A 12,180-nucleotide genomic window follows, 5' to 3' on the forward strand; every position below is an offset into this window, starting at 1 on the left:
GTTTGAAGCTCTCAAGAAATTATAAATATATTGCTTCCTGTCGTTGTGTAACCACCCCTTGTTGATATATCAGGACACTCAGTCTTGACACCTATTGTTTAAATCTCTGGCTACTGTCTGCTGTTTAATCCACCGTTTTCCTGTTTGGTATACATTTTCTGTTGAGTGTACACGTTAACCCACAACCATGATAAGCCACCCTACCCACCGAATCATTCTTTTAATTTTTTGATATTTTATTTGTATTGACAAAGTCAATTCAAACAATAATTAGTATTTTTTTTTTATCACAAGCCGTGTTAAAAAAATAATTATAGTGACTTGGTAAATGTATGAGTGAGAGAAAGAGAGACTTAATTTTTTGAGAAAAAATATTTAAAAAATTTATAATATACTAATGTTTCAAAATTTTTCTTAACATGTAACTTTGCCTACCAAATCAGGTTGTTAACCGCATTATCGAACTATGGAAAATGACAATGTGACGTTAAAATTGTTCAATACTATGAATGAAAATTATTATATATAATTCAATTGCTCAGTAAATAAAAAAACTTTAAGACTAGAGGAATCATAATTATCAATTAAATGATCTTAAATATAATTTATAGGATTTATTTTTTTATTTTTTATATATGGTGCTAGTGTGTGTTCAATGTACTAACAACACATATCACTCTTGAAATAAATATTTCATTCGCTTAAATCTAAAATACTTAATTAAGGCTTCTGAACAATTAGAGAAGTTAAAAGAGAAGAATAAAATTTAGAAAATTCAAAATTTAAGTTCATTCATTTAATAAGTGTAAAATATTCGCAGTATGGTTCAGTGATGTACAGTGCCAAACTGGGATGCGTACATTGAACTTCAGTGATGTACAGTGCCAGTCTGGGACGCGTACAGTGAGCAACAGTAGTGTACTGTGCTGTACAGAAGTTGAGTACTGTACACGTCTGTGATGTACAGTAGTGTACTGTGGAGGCGTACAAGGACAGACAGTATTGTACTGGGCCGCACAGGGGGGACGTACAGAGAAGTACAGGGAGGTATAGAAAATAACAGTGGGTTTGTACTGTGATTTACTGGGGATTACAGTAGGAACAGGGATTTTGTACAGTGACTGTACAGTGTTTATACAGACAAAAGCAGTACTTAAACAGTGGATATCAGAGTTTATCAGAGATTTTTCAGAATATCAGGGAATTTTAAGTCCAGTAGTGTAAGCAATTGATCAGAGACTTCATTAGGAGTTTTGGGTTCTAATACATATAAGACATTCCGGTTGTTAGGATGCCATTGTTTTACTACAATTTTCAAAAACTGGAAAATTTTGCAAAAAGACACAGAACAAATAGGATCTTCTTAAAATTGAAGTATCGGATCCTAGTACATGTACATGTAATTATAAGCTTTGACTAATTCATGTTTGATTTTGAAACTACAGTACCATTGTGTTTAAATGCAAAACAAATCCTTATAAGGAAGAATTATTGTGTTTAAACGCAAAGATTTTTGCGTTTAATTGCAAAAATTACTGCGTTTAATTGCAAAATCATTGCGTTTAATCGCAAAAGTATTGTGTATAATCGCAAAAGTATTGCGTTTAATCGCAAAAATTATTGCTTTTAAACGCAAAAATTATTGCGTTTAAACGCATAAGTATAATTGCGTTTAAACGCAAAAAGTATTGCGTTTAATCGCAAAAGTATTGCGTTTCAACGCAAAAGATTGCGTTTAATCGCAAAAGTATTGCGTTTAAACGCAAACTGTTTTGCGTTAAAACGCAATATACATTGCGATTAATCGCAATCTTTTGCGTTTAAACGCAATTTTTATTGCGATTAAACGCAATGTTTTGCGTTTAAAAGCAATAATTATTGCGTTTAAACGCAATAAAAAAAATATTTTTTTTATGAATTGGCCTCAACGGGCTTTCGTATTAAACAAATACATATGCAGAAATTACTAAGAAAGATATGTCTGAAAAAAAAATAAAATAAACACCGGGCAAAACAAGAATTACAACTGATAAATTTCCATTCCATCAAACAGTGCAACAATCATGTTTTGTACGAAGTGCATCATCATTCAGAGATAAAAGCTTTTTTTTTTGTCGTTAGTTTGCGAGAAATGCATCTCTTTCTTTATTATAGATTTGGGAAAGAAAGTGGCCTTTACGGCTGGAGTGACGTCTACTTCCAGTTCCTGGAACAGTGGCACACTGGTTTTCAATAAAGTCATTAACAACGTAGGAGGCGGGTATAATCCGAATACAGGAATATTTACTGCACCCCTCAATGGAGACTACGTCTTCTACGTCAGTATCCAAAGTTATAACAACGACAGCAACGATATATATGTGGACATAGTCTTCAACGGATCAAGTAAGGTTCGAGCGATGGCTTTAAATTATAATTCAAATGACGTTTACGAGACGGGTACAAACATGGTGACACTGAGACCACAGTAGGGAGACACGGTGTGGGTGAAATATTACTATGGAAAAGGATACTACTCTTACAGTGACGCTCCTATAACGACGTTCTCTGGATTCATTACATAAGCAAAAAATTCAAACCTCTCATGTGTGCAGTTAAAAGATTGAAGAAGACTAATATCTGTATAGATTGTAAACTGTAGTAAAGTAATCAGATAGTGTAAAATTGTGTCGTTAGTTTAAGAAGATTGTGAAATCAAATAAAATCGCTTAAAAACTATATTTTTTCGAAAACAAAATTTTAAAAATCAACCAAAATAGGCTAAGATACATATTTTAAAATTGGCTAAACTGAGTTTCAATTGATGAAAATCAATATAAATATCAAATATATTTTGTAATAAATTACTTATATTTTGTAAGAAAGTTACTTCAATATTCATGAAATGCCAATGCACTGTAGTGCAAATTTATTTAATTTTGGTTTTATGTGAGAAGAGAAACACATGCCATTCCCATTCGTTACAATAACAAATCTTATTTCGAAAAAAAAGAAGTTATTTCATTCACGAGCATAATATAAAATTGAGTGCTTGATCTTTCATAGAGAATCAACTTTCAATAGCAGTTTATTAATTTATTTATTTCGTTTCCATTCCCTGCAGTACAGTGAAAAAAAAAAACTTTCATATTTCAATAAAACCTCAGTGTTACATGAAAGGAGATATGCTGAATCATTTCCAAGTCAAAGTTCTAAGCTTAACTATATTTCGACACTTGATGTGGAATGAAATAGAGACGAGTGCATTTTAATAGCTTTAACTATCAGATAAATGCTCACTTATATGAAAACAACTTTGTGAAGGAAAAATTAAATGAAAATCGTACATGATGTGTTTCTAGTCAAAATTATTTTTATTATCCAAAGGTCAGTATCACAATACCATCTTGTGAAAAAAGACATGTTCTAACACGAAAAATTATCGGATGATTGCATCGTGTATCTTTCACAAAGCTGTTTGAGACGATGATAATATTAAGATCTATCTCAGTCTTAAGACAATCAGATACATGTCTTCAGTCCAAAGTAAGAATTGCGGCAGTTAACAGGCTATATTTTTGGTTAAAAACAAGGCACTAAATTTTTTCAATTATTCATATCATGGAAAAATGTTAAAGAATAATAAGACTGATTAGATTTTTAAAGATCAGACAATGTTATCAAAATGTGAAACATAAACTTGAGCACATTTATTGATCCTATTATTTGAAATTAATCATCTTTTTTTTCTTTATATACTATTGTTATCTCGGTTATGCATGTTTTCTTATATTCATGTAGGTAACATAGATTTTAGCATATAAATGATTTAGGAAATTTTCGTAAAAAGTATCATCACCGATTAAAAAGACGTCTAATGTTTTAGTCCATCAGAGTGTTGCAGAGGATTCCAATTAGGTTTGTTAGGAAAATGCGTCAGTAAGTTTCTAATCTGTCATATACTTTTAATGAGCTTAAGAACAATATGATGGTACAAAAAAACGTTTCATACTATTTTGGACTAAATATAGAATAATAGATATTATATGCATAATTATAAATCATACAACCGTTTAAAACAATGTTCTTCTTTCTTTCATTGAACATTTGCTATATATTGAGTTTTAAGCAAAATATGTGTACAACAGTTTACACAATAGGATTTTCTCTCCCTGAATATTTGACAAAGCATTTACAGCAATGATAGCAATGATCTTTTTTTCTCTCTGGTCCGCTAACAAAGTATTATGACGAATGCATTCACTTATACAACAACTTCCATTATTTTCTTTCTCTCTATGAATATCTGACAAAAGATAAAACTTAATACAAATACAAATGTTAAAAACTGTACAATGATCTTTTTTATGCCCCGGTATCAAAGATTCGGGGGGATATAGTTTTTGCCCTGTCTATCCGTTTGTCTGTCCTTCTAGCTGTATGTCTGTCAGTCTGTTTGTCTATTTGTCCGCAAATCTTTAACCTTGCCCATAACTTTTGATTGTTGGAGCTATTGCTTTCAAATTTCACGTGTGTATTCCTTATGACAAGACCTTTCATAGGGTACCACCATATTTGACTTTTTGACCTTGACATTGGAGTTTGACCCAGTTTTGCAAAATTTTACCCAACTTAAACCTTGGCCATAACTTTTGAAGAATTGATGCTAAGGCTTTCATACTTCACATGTGTAATCCTTGTGACAAGACCTACCTTTAGATATCAACAACTTTGATCTCCACCTTGGAGTTTGACCTACTTTCGGAAAACTTTAACCTTGGCCATAACTTTTGAATGGTATGTGCTGGGGCCTTTATTCTTCATATGTGTAATCCTTGTAAAAAGATCTTTCTTTGGATACCAACAACTTTGATCCTTTGACCTTGACCTTGGAGTTTGACCTACTTTTGGAAAACTTTAACCTTGGCCATAACTTTTGAACGGTTGTGCTTCGACTTTCATATTTCACCTGTGTATTTCTTGTGAGAAGGCCTTTCCTTGCGCACCATTAACTGACCTTTTGACCTCGACCTTGATGTTTGACATTCTTTTGAAAAAAACTTTAACCTTTTCCATATCTATTCAATGGTTGCTGCTATGACATTTATATTTCACAGGTATATTCCTCGAGACAAGACCTTAATTAGTTTGGGTACCATGCAACATATTTGATTTGAGAAAGTTTAACATTTGTTACAGTACCAACCAGACCCAACCTGACACCTAAGCAGTCCCAGAAAGCAGTCCCCGGGACTGCTTTGGGACCGCTCTGGGACTGTGTGGGACTGCTCTGGGACCGCTGTGGGACTGCTCTGGGACTGCTCTAGAAAGCAGACCCAGCAGTCCCAGCAGTCCCTGGGACTCCTTTTTCTAGGACTGCTTTGTTCACTCATGCGTAAAAAAACTCTGAGTAACATGAAAGCTCCGCCCTTGTGTATTCTGAATTTGCAGCTCCCTGTTGTTGTTTTGTTTACTTTCTGCAGAGAGGTGTTTAAGATAAAAAAAAGTATTTCTTACAAACATTAAATAAGTAGAGATAGTTATATAGTAATTACTACATGTAAATGTCTTCAGGGGCTGTAAATTACACAATTGTAGTCTTGAATAGATTTTTAAAAAAGAAAGTAGTTAAAAAGGGAAGTCAGGGGATGATTTTTATACCTTAAATTAAACTTCAATACAGATGTTTGAAAAAAAAAATATCTAGGCCTATTAAATAAATGAATGTTGTCATTATTATGTACTTATATGCACTTATGCATTAGCACTATTTAAAAAACAAACAAAGAAACAAACAAACTTGTCATTTCAGTAAGATATTCAGAGGGACATAAGCATAAAACATACATGTATACAACAGGTAATGATGATCTCTGTTCTCTCTCTCTCTTTGTTTCCTTGACAAAGCATTAGGCAGAATATATTCACAAGTTTGTTAAACCTCATCTTTTATGAGCCATTCTGCTAGAAAACCATGTAAAATACAAAAAAATCGTCTAAATGGAAGGATGCGACTTACAATTTTTAGTGGCTTTATATGACTGTAAAGGTCAGAATATCTACAAAAAGTTGTCGAACCTCACATCTACTTGACATAATAGCTCATTTGCATATTTCCAAATTTGCATATTTGTAGAAACTCACAATGAATTAAATGCATGAAAATCTATACAAATTGATCGACTAAAAAAGTGACTTTATGCCATCAGTTTATTTTCAAAATCATGTTCTCATTTATATATTAATTAATTACGTGAAGCTTAACTCAAACGGTCTATTTATAAATCCTAAATTAATAAATTTGATTTTTTAGTCAATTTGAGATACTGTAAAAGTGGTAATTTACACTGGTTGTTAAGTACGCGTTTGTGACTGTCAAACATTACGCGTGGGTGTAATACACGCGGTCGCACGAGTTACCGAGAAAAATTTACGCGGCCATCGTTACGAACATCGAGTTGCCCCCCCCCCCTCCCCCCGCGCCTTTGAAAACTTCAAGAAGTTCACACGCATGAATAAGAAAAAAAATAAAATATAAATTAAACAAATAAAACAAAACAAAAGAATTTATACTGGTCATCGATATGTGCATGTTCCTTAGATTGTTAAATATAATGGCAATCTGCACAGTCAAAAGCGGTGAAGTGTGAACAACTGGTGTACGCTTTATTGTAATTATTTACGCAAGCTCGAACTTCAAAGTGAAAACTACTTACCTGTATCTTTGTGACAATTAATTCAATAGGTATGTTTGTAGTGACTTTGATTTTGTGTAACATTTTGGACTAATTATTTGAAATTAAGAGGGAGGTACTCGTACATACAAAGGAAACGAAAATGAGAATGATGTTTTGAAGCTCTACTTGCGGGACGTTGCTTTAAAATATGCAATACGAAGATGCATTTTTCATTGCACAATTTAAAATAAATACGTTTTCATCACTGTTTGTGATGTAATTATCTACTCACGTGCGTTCAATACCACGATTGCTATATGACTGGTTCGACCGGTATATCAGTATTAGTAATAGTCTAGAATGATTCCAGAACTTAGAAAATTTGTGACCATACGCGCGGGGGTATTTTACGCGGTTCTAAGCTTACCGTGTAATTAGTGTAAATTTCCCCCACGCGTAAATAACCACTTTTACAGTACCCTTTTCTCTCAAGATCACGTAAGAAGATTAATTAAAATAAGTATAATCGTAAAAAAAAAATATTTTTTTTAAATGTACTACGTATTAAACTATTGAGCTTGGCAAATGATATCTACATGCTGTAAATTAATTTTGAAATACCCTACATAGCTACGATTTCAAATATTCTATAAAAAAAAAGGAGTCTATTATCATATTTATAGACTATTTAGTTAATATTTAAATAAAAAAAGAGGATTCTATATACATGTATAATATACTTTATAAATAAGAATAATTGATTTAGTTGCTTCATAAACATGCAACTTATTATTGCTTATTTAAGCCCCCTGCAACTAAATTGCTGGAGTTAGGTTGTTATCTCCCCTTGATAGGTAAAAATGACAGGTGTATAAACATGAAATAACTTTAAGGTAGCTGTAGATCTGTAGCTCGCTGGTCTAAAAAAATTGAGATGGACGACAAGAGAGCTACATTGTACAGTGCCACCCATTGAAAAAAGTGTATATTTATTGAGCATCAAATGTGCGCTGTTTTCTCGATCTATTTCTCCGTTTATTTATGCTGTCATCTCAAAATTTTACTAACCGTGTGTTCCTATTTTATTCTTTAAGGTTGATTGTATTTTGTTTAACGTCCCTCTCGAGAATTTTTCACTCATACGGAGACGCCACCACTTGCCGGTGGAAAGCTGCAAATTTTGTCCTATGCTCGGCACTTACGGCCATTGAGTGGTGAGGGATCTTTTTCGTGCCAGCACCCACTGCGACACGGGACCTCGGTTTATACGGTCCCATCCGAACGACCGGTCTCCACGTCCCACAATGGGATTCGAACCCGCGACGTAAGGATCAACTCCTACTTCGCGACTCTAGAGCAGACGCTCTAACCAGTGCGCCACGCGGGCATTTAATGTATAATGAAGGGATTTTGAACAACCATTTTAAACTAGTCAAAATTGCATTGCTAGATAACGATGAAAGTGAATGAACTAAATTTACATGACTGATAACATAAGAAGCTGGTCATTTTGCAATTTTAAAGATTTTGAAGAGTTATCTGCACTTGATACAAAGAAGAAAATTTTAATTTCATCAAAATATCTGTGGTAAACGATTAATTTTATTTCATATTTTAATAATGAGAGAGTGTATGCATATTTTCACCAAAAGCTTTTTATGAACCTTGTAAAATTCAAGGTCCCATCAATTTGACAAAAATCATTTTTTTTTTTTTTAAATTTCTTTGGTGGAGTATTTTTATTTCACAACACCATCAAAATGATACCATAACTACAAATTTATATAGGATCGTTCATTTATTATATACAAAATATGATCGTTATACATTAAATACCTTAAGTCCCTGCGCGAAGGCCTGTTATGTTGCATCAGTGTGTAGAATTGGCAACTGTAAATAAATATACTCTGCTAAGCAGACTAGTTGTATGCTTTAAAACATCGTAATGACTTCTTTTTCTTTACCGGAGAGACAACAAAACAATGTGCATGTATGTGGATAGAAGGATCATCCTAAAACAAGCAAGGCCAAAGCAAGTATACACTATAATTCCGCTTGTGCAAAGAACCCATGGCTGCAGACGAAACAGGTCATTTTGCAGGACGAACTGGTAAGAAATAAAAATCCTCTTGAATGTGACATGTACATGTATAAGCATGATGAGGGGATGATCATTTCATTCTGATCGGGGGTGGGATACCCTTGCAGACAGAAAATTAAGTTTGAAGATATAGAAGACATTCATTTTTTATTCCCTGAAAACAGTCGGCATGGGGGGGGGGGGGGCACCACCAGTCAACGTCAGATTATCTTCTTCCCATTGGAGGACAGATTATTCATTTTCAGCATTTTCAAGTTCAGATTATTCAATATATGTCACTGTGTATTTAGTTTTAACAGACCACCCCCACCCCCCACCCCTCTTGAAATGAATATGAATATAAGAAAAATGGTTTTATTGCTTATCTGGCCAATTACACAAGTTTCAACGGGCAATATTTTAATAACAAAATAAGATGTTGATATTTAGAAAAATTATAAGCAGTACATAGACGGCATTGTATACTCACATAGGACGATCAACATAATTTTTACTTATAAAAATATATAAACACAATTTTTGTACCTATTGCCATTTAGTGTAGCCTGCTGTGAGTGTATATAAACTAGGATGTTCATCCAAAGAATCCAATATGATCATGTAATTTAGCTGAAATAATTTTTGTTACAGGTACACACACTACTTTTCAAAAGAACAAAATCAAAATACTATAATCCCTGATCTGGTATGTCTATTTGAACAGGACAAAACAGAGGCTATTGATTGAAGTAACAATTATGAATGTCAACAGAGGGGGAGATGCATTCTGATGACATTCACACACAAGAGCCAGGTTTACAGTGTATTTGCTTGTTCAGAGCAAGAATGTTCCAAGGTTTATAGAAAAGTTCACCTATTAGACTGTCTCATGCATGTAAGTGCAACCATTATATATGGAAGCCTGTTTACAGCAACAAGGAAAATGTCTGGACGTAGTAAAGCATTTTAAAGCAAGAAAATGCTTGAAAGTTGGTAAAAAATTAAATTTGGAAAGAATATTACAGATATAGTGATAAAGGTATATATCAGAAGGATGGGCCCTGAAGATAATCAAAATTTGTAAGAGAATTAGTGCTAAAGTGAAAAAAAGTCTTATGAAGCATGCATGTATATTTTGAATGTGACAGAACAGAGAAAAGATTAAAGTTTGACAACATAACTGCAAACTGCAAATGATGAGAAATTTAAAATAACATTGAAAACACTGATTTTCATGATAACTCAGAGTTATTGAAAGATATTGACTTAGTTAGCTTTTGTAAGCATTTTGCAAAAAGGTATTATCTTTCCGTCTTACATTGAATTTGAAAAAAAAAAACCAAAAAATACATGCATGTTTTTGAATTGTCAAAATATTGCTAACATATTAACTACTGCAGTAAAGTGTAGTCCATAATTATATAATCTTTGAACTTTCTATCATTTAATGCAAGGCAAAGATCTAAAAGTATAGAACTTGTGTTAACTAGAAAAATCTTATCATGTCAACATATACATGCATTTACATACATGTACATTATGTGAAATAACTGACATTGTACATGTGTGGGGTTTTTAAAGATGATCGAGGAAAAGCAAACTTAATGAAATTATTTCTCGTACTTGGACTATGATTGAAATAATTAAATTTGTGTTAATTGACTACGTGTAGAATTTTATTAAAAAATACTCATACAGATACATCAAGTTTTAAGTGAATTTTGAAAATATTGGTATGTTGAAATTTTTGGCTAACACAATGACAAAGCTTAAAGAGGTAGAGTCTAAAAACTGCGAAATCACATATTGGAAACCAACTAAACACCTCAAAGCCACAAAATTGAATTCCCATTAACCAACATTTCCTCAAACAACAAAAATAAATGTTTTTACAGTATATCATTTTACAAACTCTATTTTAGTAAGGTAATATAAGGGGGAACATGTGCAATAATAATTCCAGATTTTAATAATTATAGTCTTTGTTTTTCATATCTCTTATGTCAGAATTATTGCATCATGAATTTACATGTATGTATGAAAATTAAGCTCTAGGATTTAAAAAAAAAAATGCTTAACTCCTTCAGAGAGTATTTTGTATGGTATTTCATAAATGAATATTGAATGTTTTGATAATTCAGAAATGCTCTTTTTTACGAGTATGCCAACTTTAAATTGGCAGAATGCAAATTTTTCTAAAGCTGTGTTCAAGTCTCATAATTTATATGAATAATAATGTCCTAGAGTCCTCCTCAATTTACACACATGTATCTTCATTTCTTGATTATAGAGGAATTGTCTTACAAAAAATGTAGGAAACAAGGATATTCAATATGATTGTTAAAAATGTGCAGTCAGCACCATAAAATCATTCCGTTTCTGCGAAATTGACAAAATGTCAATCCTCATATTGGGGGTTATTTTGAAATTTTCATTTATTTTTTCAATTTTAATAATTTTCTTTAATCTTAGTTATTCCTATGAAGAATGTGGTTACATTTTTTTTCTTATCTAACAACAAGTATTTACAATTTAAAGTTCTATATTTTGACTTTGTAACTCATTTGAGTTTGAAGAATTTTTCGAAAATTGGCAATTTGTAAATCCCTTTATCTCGATAAATTATTACAAAGCTTAATATTTTGCAAAGAATTTTTAAGAGTTCTCTGTCCTTTGATATATTGCATATTTGATTATAATAAACTTTTTTTTAGGAGAACATAGTCATGTTTTACTTGAAAACGTTAAAAGAAATACAAATTTAGAGTAAAATAAACCAAATGTGATTTTCACCATTTTGCCCATCGTTGGAAACCCACGGTCGGTCTCGCTTCTCTTGCGTAAGAGAAGCAAGACCGACCGTGGGTTTCCGACGATGCATTTTGCTTGAATTATTTAAGTGCATTTTCACTTCTAATGGCAGCCATGTTGGATGAAAGGGAAATTTTTTTTTTTTTGCTTTTTTCAATTACATATTATGTGGTTTTATTACCCACCAGATTTCATCAAAATATGATTACCCTCGATTTGGACAGTTTTGCATGGTTTTCTGGCCGACTGGCTCTTAAAAACTAAACAGTGTTAACGATTGGGGTTTTCAACAGATTGAAAATGCAAAATTTAATAATAATAAAAAAATAAGAACAGAGAATGTACTTTCTGGCTGTCAAGGGAAAAAACGTAAAAGAGAAACAATAATTCGACGCTACCTAAGCAAAAGACACATATTGGAGAGCTATAGCTAGGGCGATGAGAGCTCAAAATTCACATAAATTACCACTGCAAATAAAAACTGACAAAAGGCGCTCTACTGAATAACGCAGGCCAAAGCAAAAATATCGGAGCGTATTTTGTTAAAATGGTAATTAGAATGAACAAAAACCCAAAGATGCTTCACGAAGTTCATATATCAATGGGCAACTTATAAAGGGCGCTTCCTATGTC

This window comes from Saccostrea echinata, unplaced genomic scaffold (assembly GCF_033153115.1).
Source record: "Saccostrea echinata isolate AGI-Se365-2 ecotype Australia unplaced genomic scaffold, CSIRO_AGI_Sech_v1 ptg000003l, whole genome shotgun sequence".
NCBI classification, from domain to species: Eukaryota; Metazoa; Mollusca; class Bivalvia; order Ostreida; family Ostreidae; genus Saccostrea; species Saccostrea echinata.